Below are 22,453 nucleotides of genomic sequence, written 5' to 3'. Positions count from 1 at the left end.
TTAAGTTTTTGGCGGTAGTGTAAATATCCGATAGTGATTGGACCAATTTTAATGGTGCAATGGACTTTTGAAAGGCCTCCGAAGCCTCACATTGTAGCAAACAAGAATATAAAATCAATAGAAATTCCCCTGTTCCAAATTTATATAGATGGGTTGCTCGAGGAGATTATTATACAGCAGAAGGTGCTTGAGAAAATACCTATACAGGAAGCGGGAGGTAGAGAAGACCATATATCATCTCAGACTTTATTTAAGAGAAAACACAGGGAAATAAGTAAGGAACTTCTAGCGAATCTGGCCAATGAAATTGACTTGAGAGATGAAAAAACTGAATGAGATTTAAATGTGGAAGTGTATCCAAATATTAAAATTTGTCATTCATTCTTGAAAAAGAAAAATGCTCAAGAGGACTAGAATTAGACAATTTTCTAAGGACTATGACTAGCGAGCGGGGCCTCAATGAAGTCCCACAAATTGCAGGACCAGAATTCTAAGGAAACAACTTGGCGACCACAGAGTATTGGTAAGATTTTAGTTAAGAATGAAACCTGAACCAACAACTTCACAAGTAAACATAAGGGAAGCCAAGGCACCAATTTCTAAAGTCTAACTTGCATCCCATGCCTTCTATTTGTGGTTCTAATCAGGTCAATGGCAGTAGAAACAAAAAGGTCTAAAGTTGGGAAAAAATCCTAGGCCTTGTTATTTCCATCGCCTTTGACCAGACCAGAGCCATAAACAGGAGGCATGGGATGCATGTTAAACTTGAGAAATTGCCACCTTGGCTTAATCCCTTATTTTTACTTTAGGAGTTGTTCGTTCAGGTTTTGTTCCTGATAGATAATCTTACCACCATCAATGCTCGTGAAGCTAAAACCTTATAGTTTTGGTCCTGCATTTTGTGGATCTTTATTCAGGCCACGCTAGCTAGTTGCAGTCCCCGAACAAAGTGCACAGCTCCAGTCCGCTTCAGTATTTCTCCTTTAAAAATAGACTGATGGATTTTCATTTTTGGATACACTTTCACATTTGCAGCTCATTCAATTTTTTCATTTTTCATGTCAATTTCATCCACCAGTTTCACTACATTTTCCTTCCTACCCTGTGTTTCTTCTTAAATAATGTTTGAGTTGATATATGGTCTTCTTCACTCCCCCCTTCCCGCACAGGTATTCTTAGGGATCTATTGGCTTTTGTTTTTTTGAGTATTATCCGTACAAATTGAATTTGTAAATGTGATAGATTTTTTATTTTTTCTATTAGGTGTTCATCTTACTGAGGTAATTCTTTTTTATTTAGCGCATAAATTGATGATTAAAAATTATTTGTTTTTAAATTCTCAAGCTTGAATCATGAGGTTCTAATTATTTTTTGAGTATACAATCAACTAATTTACACATTAGTTAATTCTTCTCCTTTAATCAAGGTATTGAGAATTTTATGGTTGTAAAGTTCTTGAGTTTTGTACTTCGGGGAAAGCCAAATCACAAGGGTCTATTGTACGCAACCTTAACATCAAAATATTTTATTTATGAATCTTTAAGAAACATTGTTGAAATTTCTGATGAAAGGAAAATGAAAAATTGAGACATACTTGATATGAGTGACTGAATTTGTTGTCCTGTGTAGATTTTCTGTGAACAGATTGCATTGGATTGTTAGGATTTTCATCGTGATAGAATTTTTAATTTTTCTATTGGGTGTTTGACTACTACATTTGATGTAAGTTATTTTATATTTCAAAAACTGCTACTTTTGCTTTTGGAGGAACAAAACGAAAGAAATAACAAAGGCCTTTCAGAGAAGTATTTAGCATTGTACATGTAAGTATATAAGTTTAGCATAATTTATTTTTCTATATGTGAAGTAGTGTTTATGTTTATCACAAGTGTATGCCCTATACTATATATTTTATTCTTATATATTAATGTGTTTCTTATATTGAACTTATGTGCTCTTAATGGTGACAGAATATAGTTTGAATATAATTTGATCGATATCTATTGGAACAATAGATTCTGATGGATCGTGAAAAAATAAATAAATGATCTCTTTCAATAATAAATAGAAACATCAAGCAACGTGAAAAATACAATAACTTGACAAGTGAAGAAAAACAAGCTTTATTGGTGCACCGTAAATCTAAATATCAAGAATCAAAGAGACGTCGACTTTTTGAAAATACTTCCTCCCGACCAACTGAAATGGTACCATAAACTTATGAAAAAGGTGAGTACGTAATCTTGTATTAGTTATTCCAATGGTTTATGAGTGTTGGTTAATATTATTCTTTTTTTTATTCTAGGTTCAACTTCAAATGTATTTGATCAATATCCTTAATCAAATTATGTTTCACTAAAAAAAGTATCAAACTGTAAATTTTGTTCTGCAAAGAGATTTCAGTATGAACCACCTAGATTTTGTTGTGCCAATGGTACTGTCAAGTTGACTTCACATAAAATACCAATGAAATTACAAAATTTATATTTTGGAGAAGATGAAGAATCCCTACAATTTCAAACATACATAAGGACATATAATAATCTATTTGCATTTACATCACTTGGTGCAAAGTATGATAAAAAGTTTGCGAAAAGAGATTGTGGTGTATACACTTTAAAAGTTCAAGGACAAATGTATCATTTTATAAATGATTTGTATCCAAAAAATGAAAAACCAAAAAATCTACAATTGTACTTCTATGATAATAATAACGAGCTAGCATATAGGATGGCTTGTTCCAATAAAGTTCATGAATCAGTAGTGAAGAAACTAATGCATATGTTACCAAATAATCCATATTTCTCCTAGATGTGACTCAAGTTTAGACCAACGAGTATATAATTTACCTAGCTTATCTGATATTGCAACAATATGGGTTAAGGAAAATGATGGGAATGCTATTCCGGCACCTCATATTCAAATATATACTCGCAGTAATTATACAAAAAGTGTAAATTATTATTAAGGATGCTATGATGCCTTACAATATCCATTGTTATTTTCATATGGTCAAAGTGGGTGGCATTGTGGTATTAAAAAAGTTTGTGGAACAGAAAATGTTTGTAGACATCCTAAAACTTTTGAAATTGATGAGATACCAAATATATGAAATGTTTGTTATTGCGATGGATATCTTGAAATGGAATATGATATTCTAGATAAAGGAAAGCAAAAATGAAATACAGTATCTGTTCGTGAATATTATTGCTATAAGCTACAAATGAGAGATGATGAGGGAGATGAAATTTTACACACGGGAAGAATATTTCAACAATATACCATTGATGAATATATAAAACTTGAAAATCAAAGATTGGATTTTTATTCATGTAATCAAGATTTGTTCAGAATGGATGTATTTCAAGGAGTTATTGATATTTTGAGATTGGATGAAAGAGATGCTTCTAATATTGAAAAAAGAAGATTTCCTTCAAATTCTTTTATTGGTGGGCCTAGAGATATGCGTCAATGATACATGGATGCTATTGCATTAGTTCAATATTTTGGTAAGCCTGATTTATTTATAAACATGTCATGTAACCCATCTTGGCCTAAAATAAAGAAACATTTAGCATCTGTGAATGAAGCACATAAATAGACCTGATTAGTAGAGTATTTAGAGAAAAAATAGAAGAGCTAAAAATAGATATCCTTAAATAAACAATTTTTGGAAAAGTCACAGCCTTTATATATACTGTAGAGTTTCAAAAGCGAGGCTTACATCATTCTCATTTTCTTATTATACCAACTGTTGAACACAAGCTTCTAACGCCAGAAGCTTATGATAATATTATTAATGCTGAAATACCTAAAAAAGATGCAAAACCATATTTATATTCACGTGTTCTTAAACACATGATGCATGGTCCTTGTGACAATCTTAATCCTACAAGTCCTTGCATGAAGAAATATGGTTGTTGCAAATTTAACTATCCAAAAAGCTTTGCAAATCATACCTTGAAAGAAGCTGATTCTTATCCAATTTATAAAAGATGAAATGCAGGTGTAGCAGTAGAAATACGAGGACACTACTTGAACAATTCTTCTGTTGTTCCATACAATCCATTTTTTCTTGAAAAAACTGATTGCCATATTAGTGTTGAAGTATGCTCTGACATTATAGCTGTTAAGTATCTTTATAAATATATTTGTAAAGGACATGATAAAATTGCCTTTTTTATTCATGCTAATGAGAAAAATATAGAAATATATGAAATAAAAGAATATCAATTAGCTAGATGGGTATCACCACCAGAAGCTACATGGTGCTTGTTTGGTTTTTCGATTAGTGAAATGCCACCAAGTGTATGTTTCCTTCAAGTTCATCTTAAAGGAAAACAATTTGTTTCATTTAGAAGCAATGCTAATATACACTCGATTTTAAACAATCCGATGATCAGAAGAACCATGCTTAGTAAATTCTTTCATATAAATAGTGCTAATAAAGATACTATAGAACTTAATTTGCTGTATCGTGAATTTCCCGAATATTTTGTATGGTTTGCCAAACATAAAATTTGGTCACGTCAAAAAAAGGACGTACAATTAGATGTGTTGTAACATGTCATTCTACATAAGGAGAACGCTATTACCTAAGATTATTGCTAATGAATGTTAGAGGTCCAAAATTTTTTAAAGATTTACGAACTGTTAATGGACAACTATGTAGTACTTTCAGAGAATCTATTGGAAAATAAGGTCTTTTACATTCTAATAATGATTTGATTGGATGCATGTAAGAAGCAACAAGTTATCTAATGCCACATAGTTTAAGACTTCAAGCTAATAACAAATATAGGAACAAACGAGATTTAATTTCAATTTCTGAATCATATTAATGACATATTACATTCTATACATAAATGAATATAAGCTTGTGCAAGAAACAATCAGGCCTTCCAAAACAACAAAAGAAACAAAGGAAGTTTATTTTGAGAGAACAATCATTGTTAATGAAGAAGATACTTTAATATATAAAAAGCTAAATAAAGATCAATTTAAGGTGTATAACATTATTATGGAGAGAATATTCTCACATAGCGCCGGGGCATTTTTATTGATGGCCCAAGAGGAATAGAAAAACATTCTTATATCGTGTTTTACTTGCAACTATACGATCGAAAAGTTATATAGCATTGGCAACAGCTACTTCCAGTGTTTCTGCTTCAATTCTTCCTGGTGGATGAACTACACATTCACGCTTTAAAATCCTCATCAATGTTGATGACACTTTTAGTTACAATATTAGCAAACAAAGTACACTTGCATGCTTAATTAGAGATGCAAAATTAATTGTCTGCTATGAAGTGTCAATGGCCAAAAAGAAATTAATTGAAGCTTTTGACTTGCTATTAAAAGATCTTATGAATACAAATATACGTTTTGGTGGAAAAGTGGTCGTTTTTAGAGGTGATTTTAGACAAACGGTTGTTGTCATTAGAAATGACAAAAAGAAGATTTCATCAACAAACTTTTATTATATTCGGACATTTGGGAAGAAGTTGAAAGATTACACTTGTTCAAAAATATGTGAGCAAAAGCAGATCCTTCATTCTGTGATTATTTAATGAGAATAGGAAATGGACATAAAAAAGTTAATTTTGCAAATAAGATTGAAATTCCAAAATATTTTACTATTCCCTTCACAACTGAAAAGGAATCATTAGATAAATTGTTTACAATGACATATCCAAATATGTACACATTTTTGTCAACATCATCTTCCACAGATTCACGCATCATTTTAACAAAAAAAATAATTTTATAAATGAAATAAATGACATGCTTATAACTAAATTACAGGACTATCAAAAACATTCATTGGTATTGATGAAACCATTGAACCTAATGATCAAGCACAATTTGAGGACTTGTTACATACTCTTAATCCTACTAGTTTGCAACCATATAAATTGTCTTTGAAAGAGAATTGTCCAATACTATTATTAAGAAATTTATATCCATGCAAGGATTTATGTAATGGTACACGATTAACTTGTTGTGACTTTAAAACATATATTATAAGTGCTAAGATCTCATCTGGTGACTTCAAAGATACACATGCCTTTATTCTAAGAATACCGTTAATAGCATCTCAAGATGAAAAAATGCCTGTTCCTTTTAAATGGTCCCAATTTCCTATACGATTATGTTTTGCTATGACCATTAATAAAGCACAAGGTCAAACATTATATTTTGTTAAAATTTATTTGCAAGAGCCTGTCGTTTCATATGGTCAACTTTATGTTGCTTTATCAAGAGCAAAAAGTTTAAAATATGTAAAAATATTGATTCCACCCCCAATAGATGATAATCATGACGATCACTTAACTTACAGTGTAGTTTAAGATGAAATCATTCAAAAAGCTATTTTGCAAACTAACATAACGTAAACACGTATTGCTTTATCCTTTTTTGTTCAATTTTTCCTTTATTGATTTTTATTGTTCAATATAATACTAACCATATATTTTTTCCTCTTCTTCTCTTGTGTAGTATCTATTATAGGATATGGAATACAAACTTAATATTAGTAGGATATCCCCAAAAACAAAAGAGTGGGCTTGTAAAGTCCAACTTATTGAAAAAACCAAGAGAAATAAAGACTATGGATGGGCAAACACGATTTCAAATCAGAATTGCACAAGATGAGACGATAATTTTTTATTCAATGTACTCAAATTTTTCACTCTTTTATTTGTACTATGTTTTTTAATTTCTTTTATTTTACCTTCTATTAATATGTTTGTAGTCGGTATATTATAGGGTAGCCCAAAATTTTGTAATTTAGACTATTGAATAATTTAACATTTTCAAATGCAGCAAGAACAAACTACGATTGTTCTGTATGGGGACGACATAGATAAATATCAAAACAAGCTCACTCCTTTTGGAACATACTTAATATCAACTACAAAAGTTAGAGCACCACTGCCCTATGAACTTCCTGTCAATACATTTGAGTGGGTTTTAGACAGATTCACTGCTGTTGAACAAATCAAAGAAGACAACACAGATGATCCACAATTGCCAGCTCCAACAAGATTAAACGCAATATCTTTGGCAAATTTAGAGCAAGAACCACAACATGTAGAATTTTGTAAGCAATACTTTACATATATTTGAAGCTATACTCAGATGTTATTTTATAAAATATTATCAAAAATATTTTTATAAACAGATATGCTCGCTGTTGTCGTGAGTTGTAGTACTATTAATGTCGCTGGCATCCATGAAAATAGATGCCAACAAATCGTTATCATGGATGCAAAGTAAGTTAATTAATATTCGAGTTCCGATATCTAGACTAGCTGATATTCTATTAATATCACAACAAGATTAAAATGTCATGCTTATTGATTTAGAGTGGGTGTAATATCTAAATATCGATTGTAGTATGCAAATGTTGATTTAGAGTGGGTGTAATATCTAACTTATTGAAATTTTATTTCTACCAAATTGTTAACATTTATTTGCATCATTTTATTACTAATTATTTATTTCTTACAGTATGCACCATCGTATTTTCACTTTATGGGAAGATTTTGTTGAGATTGATGGAAGTGAGCTAGCTGCAAAAATTGAAAATCATCCAATAATCCTAGCAAAACTAATTGTATGATCTTCATATGCTGGTATGAACAAAACCCAGATGAACCAAAAATTCTAACTATTGGAAGTACCTCATCTATCAAGAGACACAAACTTAAGTGCGCAACTCCATCAAAAAAGAATGTCTCTTCCAGTAAAAGAGAGGGAACTGAGCCAATCACTCCAGCTAATATAAAGTAAAGGTTAGTAAACTTTAACATCACCTTTTAAAATTGGATCAAAATCAATTTTCTCTTCTATCTATTTTACTTATTTACACTTGATACTACTAATAAATTCACCTTCTTATCAGAGTTTGCTCGGCTATGTGCCTGCCTTGTATATATGTTTTTTGTTCGCTTCTACATGCCAAGCTTTTGATGGACCAGATGCTAATGGATCAGTACTTAATAGTTATAATATATAGGACTATTGGTGTTTACAACGTTTAGCCTTAAGCTTGCACATTGTAAATGTGTTTTTGTCTAGTAGCGCACAACTTCAGAATCCTGTAGTATATTATAAATCTGCTTTTGTCCAGCACCGCACTGTAGTCTTGTGCATTGTAAATTTGTTTTTGTCCAGTAGTGCACAACTTGATAGTTGTGTAAACTTGCGCATTGTAAATTTGTTTTTGTCTAGCAGCGCACAACTTGATAATCCTATATTATAATCTAACTTAGTTTCTAAAAACGTAGTTAGTATGTATTGTTTGGTCTAAATTATATTACATCTCATCAAAATGTAGTTAGTATGCATTGTCTTATTTAAATTATATTACTACAATATCCAACTGTTATCAAAAGACTCAGCATAGTCTCCCCTTTTATTGTTGGGAGCCTGGGAATATATACTAGCCTTTAATTAGCTTACCCGAATTTATGGACATAGGTATTTGACAGCAAAATATTCTTTCATTGTTGTTATGCCTTTTGGTGTATATCCTAATTTGCAATTTTAATGAGCCCACATATATTAGTTTACTGCAGGTTCAATTTTGTATGAAGTTCAATAGTACATATGCCTTGCCTTCTCTTTGTTTATATGTTATTATGGTTTGGCAAAGTAATTGCATCATACATGAAGTCGTGGTAAGGTTTAAGATTCTGCTAAGTCATAAGTGTTGTATCATCACCATTTGATCTTTTTTGTTATAGTACATGTTCAGTAGCGAGTGTTCTTTGCAATTTGAATTTCAGAAATGGTCAAGATAATTTTTACTTTGTGATAGAATTACTGGCGTCTTACTGTTTCCAGTAAAGAGTGGTGGAATTTGTGTTCATATATAATGTGGTACAATTGTTGGGAGCATAAGTTTCTTGGAATTCATTGATATGGTTTAAGAAATTAGGGTGGCATAGTCTAGAGCCTCTAGAGTAATGGATTATTGTGCAAGATTTAAACTGATTCTGACATGAAGCATCAAATCAATATTTGTCTTTTTAATCATAGATAACAATTTCTTAATGGATTTGATCACTTAATATCTGTAATGCTACACCCATTTAATTCTACCTTTTACCATGCAAGATGTTGAAGTTCACTTACAAGTTTAGGTTGTGATATGATATTATATTCTAGGAAAAATTAGACATGACATCTTTATAATTGGAAGGCATGGAGTACAATTATCTGCTGCTAATTTATTGTGTTCCCTATTATCGACCTTGTTGCAATATTTTGGGGTTTTAAGGACAATATTAAGTCATTCAGAATTGGATAATTTGATAAATAGTAGAGTTCGTGATCAATTTTAGCCCCGAGTGGATGAAGTTGGGGCAACACTCGCTTTAGCGAGTGGTTTTGGGGAAGTTTCAATTAGAATTATTGGTGTTGGTGATCAGAAGCATGATAAAGTTGGGATTATATTGCCAGTTGAAACTTTGAGGGAAGCAGATGGGCAAAATAAAGTTTTCGGGAGGCCAATTTCAAGGTCGGTATCTGCAGCTTCAGTTAGAGTATTGGTGAGTCAATCGAGTAATAGAGGCACAGGAGATAGAGTTCCTCAGCAGGTGAATGGGGACACAGATTCGGTATCTGTAGATGGTTCTGGTGTTAATAATAGCGAGTCTTCTTATCAAAGATATGATATACAACAAACTTCCTATAACACCCCGCACTTTTCCTAGCTTAAAATCATCCCTAGCATGTCAAAGATTTGCTTTAATTATGAATACCTTTTATTTCATGGGATATTTTCCAGATTTAGAATTTCCATTGCATGGGAAATTGAATAAGATTTCCATCCATACAAAATTCGCCTAAATCTAATACTCGGTTGAGGAGTTAGAGCATTTTTAAGTTAACAGTGTCCCACCTGAGCAACCACCGCATAGTAGTGAAGGAGAATTTCATAATTGTCAATTCCAGTGGACCTTCGCGATATTAGTGCATAGCGAAGAGGTTCAAATTCCCAATTGTCAAAATCCAGTAGCCCAACGCGATACTGGCGCATTGTGCCAATGGCCAAAATGGCAAAACTATAGGGCACCATGATGGTGGCGCATCGCGGATTCTGCCTAATTCCCAATTGTCCAAATTCTAGTAAGCCACCGCGATAGTGGTACGTCGCGGTGGCCACCCAAATCGAAAAAATGTTACGTTTTCCAGTTCCACTTAGAAGTTTAAAAGGGGTATTTTGGTAAATTCCCAAGGCCCTAATCTGTCCAAACATAAGATTTATGCCTATTCTAAGCACTTTATGCTTATTTCATCAAGTTTCTCTCAAAACAAAACCCTAGAACTCAAGAGCTTTTTCTCCAAGAAATAAAAAATCCTCCATAAATTCTTCAAGAAAGCTCCAAATTGAGGATTCCCAGGACAAGATAATCAAGAACTCATCTCCAAGAACTCAAATTGGAATCAATAGATCAAGTTTCTTCAACTAATCTTCAATCAAGGTATGTGGGGTTCTTCAACAAGGATAATCCTTTCATCCTTGTTTCCAAACTTATTTAAAGTACAAATTTTACTGAATTTTATGTGATTTCACATGAAATTAAAGTTAGGGTTTATACCAAATATTGCTATTTATAAGATTATGAGATTTCAAGTGATTTAAATGTTGAGTTTCATGTTTATGCTTATATTTTCATGCATATTGCAGGAATTTCCATGTTTTAAGTAGATTTATAAATGTTTACATTACCAAACATGAATATTATGATGTTTTAACATGAGTTTGATGCATGGTTCATTAAGCCCTAAGTAAAGATTTTTATTTCAAGATTGATTGTGCTATGAGCACTTTATGACTAGATTTTTTTCAGATTATTGATAAAGATTTGACCTTTTGGTCCCAAAATAGATATGAAATCCACTTTACATATTCAGGTTATAGATTTAGATTTACAGATATACAGTTTGTTTTCATTATAAACCATTATACTATTTTAGAAGTGGATTTCCATCATAATGAGCATACAACTTTAATGGGAGTAGTATTTAGTACCGAGATGGGTATGTTACTATAGTTTCGTATATAAAACTACATGCCAATGTAGGATTTAGATTGTTCCCACTTCTATGTGGATGATAGATATGTGATCATTTAGATAGGTTATACTCCCTGGCAAGAGTATGACTTCTCTCTCCAATGTAAAGATTCCTCCTTAGGGGGACAAGAATATTGGACTCCATGAATGATCTTATGGTTTATGTCGGTTAGAAGAATCTCCCTTGCAGAATAAGTTTTTATATTTCTAAACCCTTAAAATAAAGTATTTTTCATTACAAAAAGCTTATTAAAGTACTTTCCACTGATAGGTAAAGTAAAAGATCTATAGAAAAGCTTTTAGAAAACTAAGTGTGAAGGCTAACAAGTTTTACTCAAATTATCCTTTACAAAAAAATATTAGCCACAAATTTCAACTTTCACATTTTAGATTTAAGAGTGAGTCATTTCTACACTCAGGCAACATGGTTTAAAGAGAGAATACAAGTATAACTTTTAGAACTAAATGTTATGACTCACTACATTTATAAAGCATAATTTATTATTCACGATTTTAGATTTTAGTATTTCAAATATTCCATCTTATGTGAGTCATTTACATTTACCATGGATTGTTTTACAAATTATGATGATGAGATGATGTTTTACTTATGCATTTCACTTCTATATACTTAGTACATCCTCAAAGTACTGATCCATATATACGTCTATGTTCTACATTGTCTCATAATGTAGGTAGGAGTTGTAGAATGCATACCATATCAAGGCAGTTGCAGATACAGCCAGCAGATAATGAGTCCTCCTACTTCAGGGACTTTAGTTGTCATTTATGAACTTTACTCTCTTACTCATATGTGTTGATTAGAGATATTTGGAGTCGCATCCCAACTATCTATAGTCAGTATAGTAGAGGCTTCATAGATGTTAGTTAGACACAGTTATGTAATTTTAGTCCCTCTTTTCAAACTTTACCAGAATGTAAAAGTTGTATCAATATTATAATTTCATAGATTCCATCATTTTTATGTTTCTACATAGTAAACTTAGTCATTTACATATATTTATTCAGTGCTTATGAGTTATACCAGTAGAAGGGTTAGCTTGGAATCACTTGTGGTCCTAAGAACCGTGCGACGTCTCGTGATAGATCTTTGGGGTATTCTAAATTTGGTATCAGAGCACAAAGTTCAAATGTCCTAGGATGTCTGTGAAGCCATGTCTAGTAGAGTCTTGCGGAACGGAACAGAGACGTCTGTACTTTTCTTCGAGAGGCTACGAGGCATTGAATAAAAGTTTTCTTTCTTTCGTACTATAGATCGTGCAGTAATGTTGTTCTCTCAGAATCTCTTATTTATTCATGTGTTACCCCAAAATTCCTCATCTATGACTTATTCTTGAGATAATATAATTAGCAAGTTCTAGTTCCTCCCCAGATAATGCTCTTAGATTTGCTAGCAAAAGTTTCAAAAGTCACACAAAGAGCTTGAGAGAAGCTCCCTAGTGTGTTAAGTTCCTTGAGTTGAAAGTTTATGATCTTATCCTTATGAGTTGTTCAGTTGGGATAGAATTAGATATGTATTTAGATAGTTCTCAGGAGAGGAGATAGTATGAACCTAAATTGTTAAATAAAGTATGTATTCGGAGGGTATTATGAACTTTAGTGTTATGATTTATGAATAGTAGAACCTTATTATAGTTGGAAGTATGGGTATAGAAGAGTAGTGACAAAAAAAGTAGGAATGATGATTGTTAGAAAGTATAGAGATAAACTCGGGCATGTTGTCGAGATGTGTTGAGGTAATAATTCCTTGTGTGTTAGTTTAATAAAGGTAGAGAAGGAGTTATTTGTTAAGGAGAATTGTTATTTTCTTGATGTACGCAAGGAGTTATTAATTATATTTTTTATGTTAGAAAAATGTAGGATATTAATGAAGTGTTTGGTGGTTTAGTATCATTAATTTGGGCTTCCCTTGAGGTTACAAAAAGGAGTTTAGCTGAAACCTATAGAGCTATGATCATAATTTAGATGTATAGATGGGTAAATAGTAGTGATGTGTAGAAATAGTACATGCTAATGGATTATAATAAGATAGGTCATGTGATTTTGACTGGACACTATTATTATGAAGTTCTAGTGGACTAGTGTTTCTTGAAGTTTTATTTTATAGCTTCCAAGTGAGAATAGTATGTAAGGTGGGTTCGAAAATCATGCTTAGCACTAGATATTAATTTTGAATAGTTATTGGTCGTCGAGTTGGATGTAATGATTTTCTTGGTTAGTGATGCTAGTTACATGGAAGTGATCTAGTAGGCCTGAATAGTATATGCAAAAGTTTAAGTCCATTTTAATTCGTAATTAAGTATGATATTGTATGAAGGATAAAGAAGTATGCCCAAGGTGATATGGGGTTGCTTTATTCTCTAAGGTTATTACGTGGTTTGTATAGTTGTAGTACCGTTCAGTTGCTAAGTGGAAAAAGACTAGTTAGATGGTATATGGTGTTTTAAATAGCTAAGTTAAGGAGTTTCGATTGGTGATGTTTAGCCCTATTGATATGATCTTGAATTCTAATGGTTTAGAGATACAAGTTTAGAGATGCGATATTAGTAGGCTATGACGGAAGCAGTATGGTTTATTAAAGGTTGAAGACATCCATTTTTAGTGTTAGAATCTAAGTTTAAAACCTTGAAGAATGAGCAAATAGAAATAAGAGTTGAAGCTCTAAACAGTGTGAACTTAGGATATGGTGATACCCACAAAGATTCTAAGTTATTAAGCATTCAAGATATCATATGATGATTAGTGGGGCTGTATAAAGATAGATTTGTACCATGGAATGAAGTATTAGAAGTGGGTTTTACACTTTCAGGTGTAGTCTTTCAGAGTAAGTTTGTTATTTACGTGTATTGTTGTGTTCTAGACTCTAGAGTGCAGTGAGCGTAGTCTAATTTAGAGTTTAGTAAGGGGTTCCTCAGACTTAGAATGATTGCTTAAAGCTAAAGGGGAGATGATAGAATGAGTAACCAAGTTAAGCTCTCAGATTCTAGTAGCGATGCCAGTATGTTATAGAACATCAGAAAGTGAAGATGCCCAACCCATTCTTATTTCGGTATTTATACTTCAGTTACTCTGACATCTACTCATACCTTACGTGTTAGTTCCATGACCATAATTCATGTTCATGCTAATAATAGAGAGTTATGTACTTTCCCAGCTCCTAATAAGAGGAGTTCCAGTGCATAGAACAGTTAGAATCACATTCGATAAGTTATGAACTCCAAATTTAGGTCATATAGCTCATGACTCATGTACTCATGCTTTATAGTATGTTCAATTCCAGTACTTGTTCAACACTCTTAACGATCAAGCAAAGTCCAAATTTATATCATGTATGTCCTCAGATTTGATCTCTTTAATGAATCCATGTTATGAGCACTCTTTTCCCCAGGCCTCGGTAAAGTGTCAAGTTATTCTTGGTATCCCTTTATGTTTTAGGCCCTGGTATTCCCAGCCTTTTTTTTACCTTTCCTTAGGTCAAGATAATGATGATGAACAGTTGTGTAAATGGGAAAGAGTAAATTTGTTATATTGGGAAAGATGGTTGTATGCTATAAATGAAGAAATATTAAGGTGAAGCTTTTTGTGTATGAATTGGGTAGATGAGAATATTTCTATACGTGTCCTCCAAAGATTAGTACATAGAAGTTGTTATTGATAGAGGTATTAGAGAATACGAGAAATGTACTCTTATGGGTATTTGTTTAGAAGCGCATATGTGGTTAAGAAGATAGGCTTGAATGTCATGTTGGTATATAAGAGGATAGGTGTGTTGTGCATTAATGAATTTCTAGTAAGAGGTTGAATTTAGTTATTAAAGTGATAGGAAGAATCATCCTAGAGTGAGTAGTTATGACAATTCTTGGAGTATTGAATTCATAGTTCAGACTAGTATTATGGTGTTAGGTGCAGTACCTTGTGATTCCGAGTTAGGCTTGACCACAATGAGAGAATCTAGTTTGTTTAGACTTTAGTAAAAGGATTTATCAATGCCCATGTGAGAATTATAAGTTTAATCAAGCGAGTATGGTATTTGAGGGGAATAGTATAGTTGAGGGAGTGTTTGAGAAGTGTTGCTAAGCTTGAAAGTAAGAAGTTGCATTGCCTATGGCCTGGTAATTCCATCCTAGCTTATGATTTATGTGTCTATTTTCCATGCTATAGAGTGGTAGCAATGTTGTGATTTCTTATTCAAATGTTTTGTTCAGATCCTGTCCAAAGTTCTTTAATCCCTAATATCATTAGTAATTTCTTAGAAGAGTGTTGGAGAAATACTCCATCTGAGTATAGCCTTTGGTACAATTCAGTTCTTATAGCTAGCAATCTGGGTTAACAGTTCGATCGACAAATTTTGATAGTTTTCCAACTTTCAATATAGTCTAGTATTACTACCTGAAATTTCATGAGTAAGGCCATTTCAAGAGGTAGTTTATTCCCATCCATGTAAATTGAGGATTCATCTCTGTTTATGCATAATGCATCAGTTTGAGATTCAGATATGAATTCATGATTTAGTTCGTAAGTATCCTGCATATCATCTCAGCCTTTACCAAGCATTTCACCTAAATCAGTATCATTCGAAGACGAATGATCCCAAGGGAGAGATGTTGTAATGCCTTGAATTTTTCATGGAGTGTTCATGTCTTAAACCTCTCCTTTTTTTCTCACAAAATCAGATCCAACCTAAAGTAATAACTACTCATAAGTTGATGCTCTCGTTTCTATCTTAGCCATATAGCCATTTTCATGAGAATTCACGCACTCATAGATCAGTTCAATAGCTCACTATGTTGAGATTCTGTCATACAGTTTATTTCAGTTATGCATGATAGCCTAAAGGACGAATGTTCCCAAGGAGGAGATATTGTAACACCCCTCACTTTTCCTATCTTAAAACCATCCCTAAAATGTTAAAGATTTGCTTCAAAGATGAATACCTTTTATTTCATGCAGTATTTTCTAGAATTAGACGTTCTATTGTGTGGAAAATTGAATAAGCTTTCCATCGATACTAAATTCTCCCAAATTCAATACTCGGTAGAGGAGTTAGAGCATTTTTAAGTTGATTGTGTCCCAACCGAGCAACCACCGTGTCGCGGTAAAGGACAATTTCATAATTGTCAATTCCAGTGAACCTTTGCGATATTGGCACATCGGAGAGAGGTCCAAATTATCAATTGCCAAAATCCAGTAGCCCAACGCGATACTGGTGCATCGCGCCAGTGGCCAAAATGGCAAAACTATAGGACACCGTTATGGTGGCGCATCGCAGAGTCTGCCCAGTTCCCAATTGTCCAAATTCCAGTAAGCCACCACGATAGTGGCACGTCGCGGTGGCCACCCAAATAAAAAAAATATTAAAAGGGGTATTTTGGTAAATCCCTAAGGCCCCAATCCATCCAAACATAAGATTTAAGTCTATTATAAGTACTTTATGCTTATTTCATCAATTTTCTCTCAACAAAAAACCCTAGAACTCAAGAGCTTCTTCTCCAAGAAATTAAAAAAAAAAAAAACCTCCATAGATTCTCCAAGAATGTTCCAAATTGAGGATTCCCAAGGTAAGATAATCAAGAACTCATCTCCAAGAACTCAAATAGGAATCAATAAATCAAGTTTCTTCAACTAATCTTCAATCAAGGTATGTGGGGTTTTTCAACAAGGATAATCCTTTCATCCTTGTGCCCAAAACTTATTTTAAGTACAAATTTTACTGAATTTTATGTTATTTCCCATGAAATTGAAGTTATGGATTATACCCAATATTGCTATTTATAAGATTATGAGATTTCAAGTGATTTAAGAGTTGAGTTGCAGTTTATGCTTATATTTTTATTCATATTGAAGGAATTTCCAGTTATAAATGTTTACATTACCAAGCATGAATATTATGATATTTTAACATGAGTTTGATGCAGGGGTTATTAAGCCCCAATTAAAGATTGTTATTTCAAGATTGATTGTGCTATGAGCACTTTATGACTAGATTCTTTTTAGATTATTGATAAAGATTTGACCTTTTGGTCCCAGAATAGATATGAAATCCACTTTACAGATTCAGATTACATATTTAGCTTTACAGATATACTGTTGGTTCTTATTATCAACCATTATACTATTTTTTAAGTGGATTTCGATAAGAATGAGCATATGAATTTAATGAGAGTAGTATTTAGCACTAAGATGGGTATGTTACTATGATTCCATACCCCAGAACTACCTTCCTACGTAGGATTTAGATTTTTCCCACTTCTACGTGGATGATAGATAAATGATCATTTAGATAGGTTAGACTCCCTGGCAAGAGTATGACTCATCTCCCCAATGTGAGGATTCCTTCTTAGGGGGATAAGAACGTTGGACTACATGAATGATCACATGGTTTATGTCAGTTAGAATATTTTCTCATTTAGAATAAGTTTTTAGATTTCTAAACATTTAAGATAAAGTATTTTCCCTTATAGAAAGCTTATTAAAGTATTTTCCCCAGATAGCTAAAGTAAAAGATCTACAGAAAATCTTTTAGAAAAATAAGTGTGAAGGCTCACAAGTAATACTCAAATTATGTTTACAGAAAGATATTAGCTACAGATTTTAGATTTAAGAGTGTGAAATTTCTACACTCAGGCAATATGATTTAAAGAGAGAATACAAGCACAACTTTTAGAACTAAATGTTATGACTCACTAGATTTATAAAGCATGATTTATTGTTCATGATTATAGATTTTAGTATTGAGTCATTTACATTTAGCATGCATTGTTTTACAAATTATGAAGATGAGATGATTTTTTACTTTTGCAGTTCACTTCCATTTACTCGGTCCATCCTCAAAGTACTAATCCATATATACGTCTATGTTCTACATTGTCTCATAATGTAGGTACGAGTTGTAGCACGCATACTATATACAGATAGTTGCAGATTCTAGCCAACAGATGATGAGTCCTTCTTCTTCGGGGACTTTAGTTAGATGTCATTTATGCACTTTACTTTCTTATTCATATGTATTGATTAGGGGTATTTGGAGTTGCATCCTAGCTATCTAAAGTCAGTATAGTAAAGGCTTTATAGACATCAGTTAGAGTCAGTTTTGTAATTTCTGACCCTCTTTTCAGAATTTATCAGAATGTAAAAGTTGTATCAATATTGTAATTTCATAGATTCCATCATTTTTATGTTTCTACACAGTAAACTCAGTTATTTATACATATTTATTCAGTTCTTATTAGTTATACCAGTATAAAGAGTTAGCTTGGGATCACTTATGGTCCTAAGCACCGTGTGACATCTCAGGATAGATTTTCAGGGCGTTACACTGGCCGGTGGATTGAACAAATTATTCTGTTCTCTTTGCTTTTGTTGATTGTTTACATCCAGAAGCATTTGTAAGGTATTCAGCTTCCCCTTTGTGTAACAAAGAGGTTTTCACTTAAAACTATTTTCCACAGTTTGTAATTAATGAACCTTTTCACTGCTATTGTTTTTAGAATATTGTAATGATGGTATCTACATTCTATTATTTTTTCTATTGAAAGTTATGATGGCTATCAATTTTTTGTTTTTCTTGTTTAAGAGTTACTGTGCTTTACCATGCTTTCCATAAGTTAGTATTTCTAAAGCTTGCTCTTTGATTTGTGCATAAACTTATAGGTTTTTTTTGTTATAATTTTTATTATTGCTGTCATATTTAAGTCAAATGATATTGTAAAGAAGCAGACTGCACTTAAGGTGATGTACAATGCCTTCTTAATACCAATCCTCAACAACTAATTTGCTAATTGCTCTTTCTGCTTAATACTTTTCTCTTACTAATCAACAATGAAATTATTGATCTTCTTCTTCCTGTTCTGGTCGGCATATGTCTTCTGTCAATGGTAATGTACTTGGGTTTTATTAGTGGTACCAAAATAACGATCTTTTGTCTTCGTTGTTGATGTTTCCACCAAAGGACATACCTCCTTTTTGGCATGCCATCTTCATGATCATGGTCAACGGTGTGTTCCTTTGAAGTTATCCTAATTAGAAATTTGTTCCTTAGTGTCTGCATTTTGATGTGTGAGTAGTTTGAAATAATATCATGGAGTTGACTTCTTTTTCTTTGATTTCCCTAATAGATACTTTCGTCCGCTAGGCGGCAATGGTCTTCTAATGTCTTCTGCTGATGTATTACAAGAATAGCAGGACCACAAATCTTTCAAATAGTGGCCTCTCGAATCAAATACTCCAAACAACAATAGATAATAAATCCCTAACTAGATTCTCAAAATTGTCCATATATTCATAGAAATCACCAAATACGACAACAATTTTGAGAAATTTAGCATGTAATACAACATGGATCTAGGAATTTTGGAGAATTATCAAACAAAAATCAAAACCTCTATGCTATGTCTGAGTATAAATAGATGAAAAAGAAGATTTTTGAGAAGTCATTTTCGTTACATGGTCAACTTTTAACTTTGGTGGAATATCTTTTACTGCTATATCTTGCTTTGCTCCCAGCTCCAGTTTGGCATCATCTCTTTTTGAACAAGGAGTATGGAAGCCTCTTTTCATCCTTAATGGCTGGTTCATGTCTGCTGTAGATATTGCCATAAATTTACTATTTTCAATAAGCAGTTTGCTTCTGTCTTTGATGTGTTCTGCTCACTGGGACATTGCCACAAAATACGTATTGGAATCTTATGTGAACCAAAAAATGATCCAAGAATTTTATCACGAGACATTTTACATGGATGGAAGCTTATCATCACTGCTCCAGCCAAACCAACACTGCTGCAAGTGTTTTGCACAGTACAGGGACAGAAAAGCAATGGATCCAATGGAATTTTTGAGAATCCTCCCAACTTGTAGTTTTAGAAACTTCTATTTCAACAAGTATTTGGCTATTGTGCACCCCAAAATAAAGGAGTCTCTATTTGGTTATTTGGATCAGAGGCGTCAGGTACTGGCTGGGAACTATCCAAGAAGTCAGTTTTACGGGGAGTTTCTTATGCTAGGAAAGGTTGTTTAGCTGTTGCATTTACTGGCCTTTTCTTTTGATCCTCTACCAAGTCATTTTGAGGCGACCAATGGATCGGAGTTTCACCTAAAGTACATGGAAAGTATGTTGAACTGCCAGTTGTTCTCTACAAAATTTATGGGTTTAACTATTGAAATATACTCAGGTTTTGATGTTTGATGCGCTGAATAGGAGACCATGCCTGGAATATGCTGCCTATTATGGGAACTCTAATTGTCTTAAGACAATTCTTTGTGCTTTTCAGATATCACATATTGTGTCTTCTTGGTATACCTCTTTGAGAATTCACTTTTTTGTTTCTTATTTCTATGATGTATATTTATCAATTTGTTCTAAGTCATTGTGTTTGAGTTAAACTTTTAGGAGATATGGTTGGTTTGTAAAAGTTAAAGATGGTAAAGGAGCAAGACCTTTACACTTATCAAATATGGCGTAAATGTGTTCATATTTTACTAGATAATGGTTCTCTAGCTTGGACTTCTACTGGTAGATAGTGAGTATTATCTCATCCAACTTTTAACTTTCATTTTTCATTATTTGTGCTTTCATAGAAATTTTGTACTTATAGCAGTTTTTCTTTAAATTTGCACAAAAATAGTTTCCCAAGGAGTACATCACTTTATTTGGATACAAAAGTTGGTTTTCTTGATTGCATCTGTGAATTGTTAGCATAGGAGCAGATCAATTACAAAGAGATAACTCAAGAGTATCAATTTTTTCCTCTTTTAAGCTTACCAAGTTTTGTACAACAAAGTATAGTTATGAACTTTCATAATCTTGCTTACTAATTTTGAAATAGAATCCTTCATATGCAGAGCCTCTACCATCGCCTTCAGTGATCGAGGAAAAGTATAAATGAGGACATATACAGTCAGTCCTTTCTTTTCTATCTCCCACCTTTCCTCCATAAAAGTGTATATGTTTAAACAGAAGATACCAAGATTTATAATATGAATGAGAAACCCAATGTTGTGGTTAATTGTGCCGCACAAAGGTAATAAATATCAACAAACTCCCAATTTTCACCCAATCCATGCTTACATTGGTCCCTTTCATTTTTGTAGTGAATGCACAGATGTTGTTGGGTCATGGGACTTTGCCCCTACCTATGTGGATAAAATGAATCTAAATTTGGACCAACCCATTTTTGCCCATAGGCCCATTACTATGGGGCATATATATTGATCTTTTTAGGTCTTATTCACCATAACAGAAAGAGAGTTTTCAGCAGCCAAGAGAGAAAAACAAAACCAATTTTCGCACCTAAATTTCAGCCACAACTGTCAACTTCAAATTGTGATTTCCGCTTTGTTTCTTGTCCAATTTATCTGATTTTTAAACTGCTTATTCCTCCCATATCAATCTTTGATTAAGAATAGACGGAGCTTGATTTGGTGGCCTGTAGCTCCTATTATTCATTCCCAAATGGTAGCTGCATTTTTGGTGCTTTCACTCCTTTATTTCTCTAGTGTTTGGTGCTATTGTTTATGTATTGTTTCTTGTTGTTTGGAACTTGTTTGGTGGACATTTTGGAGGATAATATTGTAACTCTTTGGCGATTATAGTGGAGATTTTGGTCCCGTGGATTTTTACTCTTCACACTAAAGGATTTTTCACGTAAATCTTATGTCTCATGTGATTGTCTTTATTCTTGTCTTGTTTCATTTGGTTGATTTGTTTGTTGTATATTACTCTATTTTTCTTGGGTTTATTTGTCTCCTCTTGGTTCAAGTTGAATGGTAAAGTTTAGTCTTGGGTATTTTCTGCTGCTAGCCTATTGGGCTCTTTAATTATGTGCTCGTCTTTCCCACCAAAGTGGTATTAGAGCATTGGTTGTTATTGATTGTCGATTTACATAATGGAGGAAAATATGAGCAAGATGGTGTGTTTGAGTGGTAGTAACTATCATACTTGGAAAGGAAAGATAAAAGATCTTTTATTTGTCAAGAAAATACATCTACCTGTGTTTGCATCTACTAAACCTGAATCCATGATAGATGAGAATTGGGAATTTGAGAACTTACAGGTTTGTGGCTATATCAGACAATGGGTTGAAGATAATATTAGAAATCATATTGTGAATGAGACACATGCTAGACGTTTGTGGGACAAGATCGAGACACTTTATATTTTGAAGACTAGCAATAACAAGTTTTTCCTGCTTAAGTAATTGATGAATATCGGGTATAAAAAGGACATTCCTATTTCTGATCATATAAATGATTTTCAGGGTGTCCTGGACCAGCTGTCCGGAATGGGTGTAAAGTTCGATGAAGAAATTCAGGGACTTTGGCTTCTTAATACTCTGCATGATTCTTGGGAA

General features: G+C 32.9%; 1 pseudogene; it reads left to right on the top strand.

The window, feature by feature from the left end:
• Positions 1-20,557, top strand: part of LOC107865295 — a 34,928-nt pseudogene extending 14,371 nt beyond the window's left edge.
• Positions 20,558-22,453: the final 1,896 nt, after the last annotated feature.

Source organism: Capsicum annuum, chromosome 3, assembly GCF_002878395.1.
Source record: "Capsicum annuum cultivar UCD-10X-F1 chromosome 3, UCD10Xv1.1, whole genome shotgun sequence".
NCBI classification, from domain to species: Eukaryota; Viridiplantae; Streptophyta; class Magnoliopsida; order Solanales; family Solanaceae; genus Capsicum; species Capsicum annuum.
Note: the sequence above shows the minus strand (reverse complement) of the source record. Positions and strands in the feature narration are given on the sequence as shown.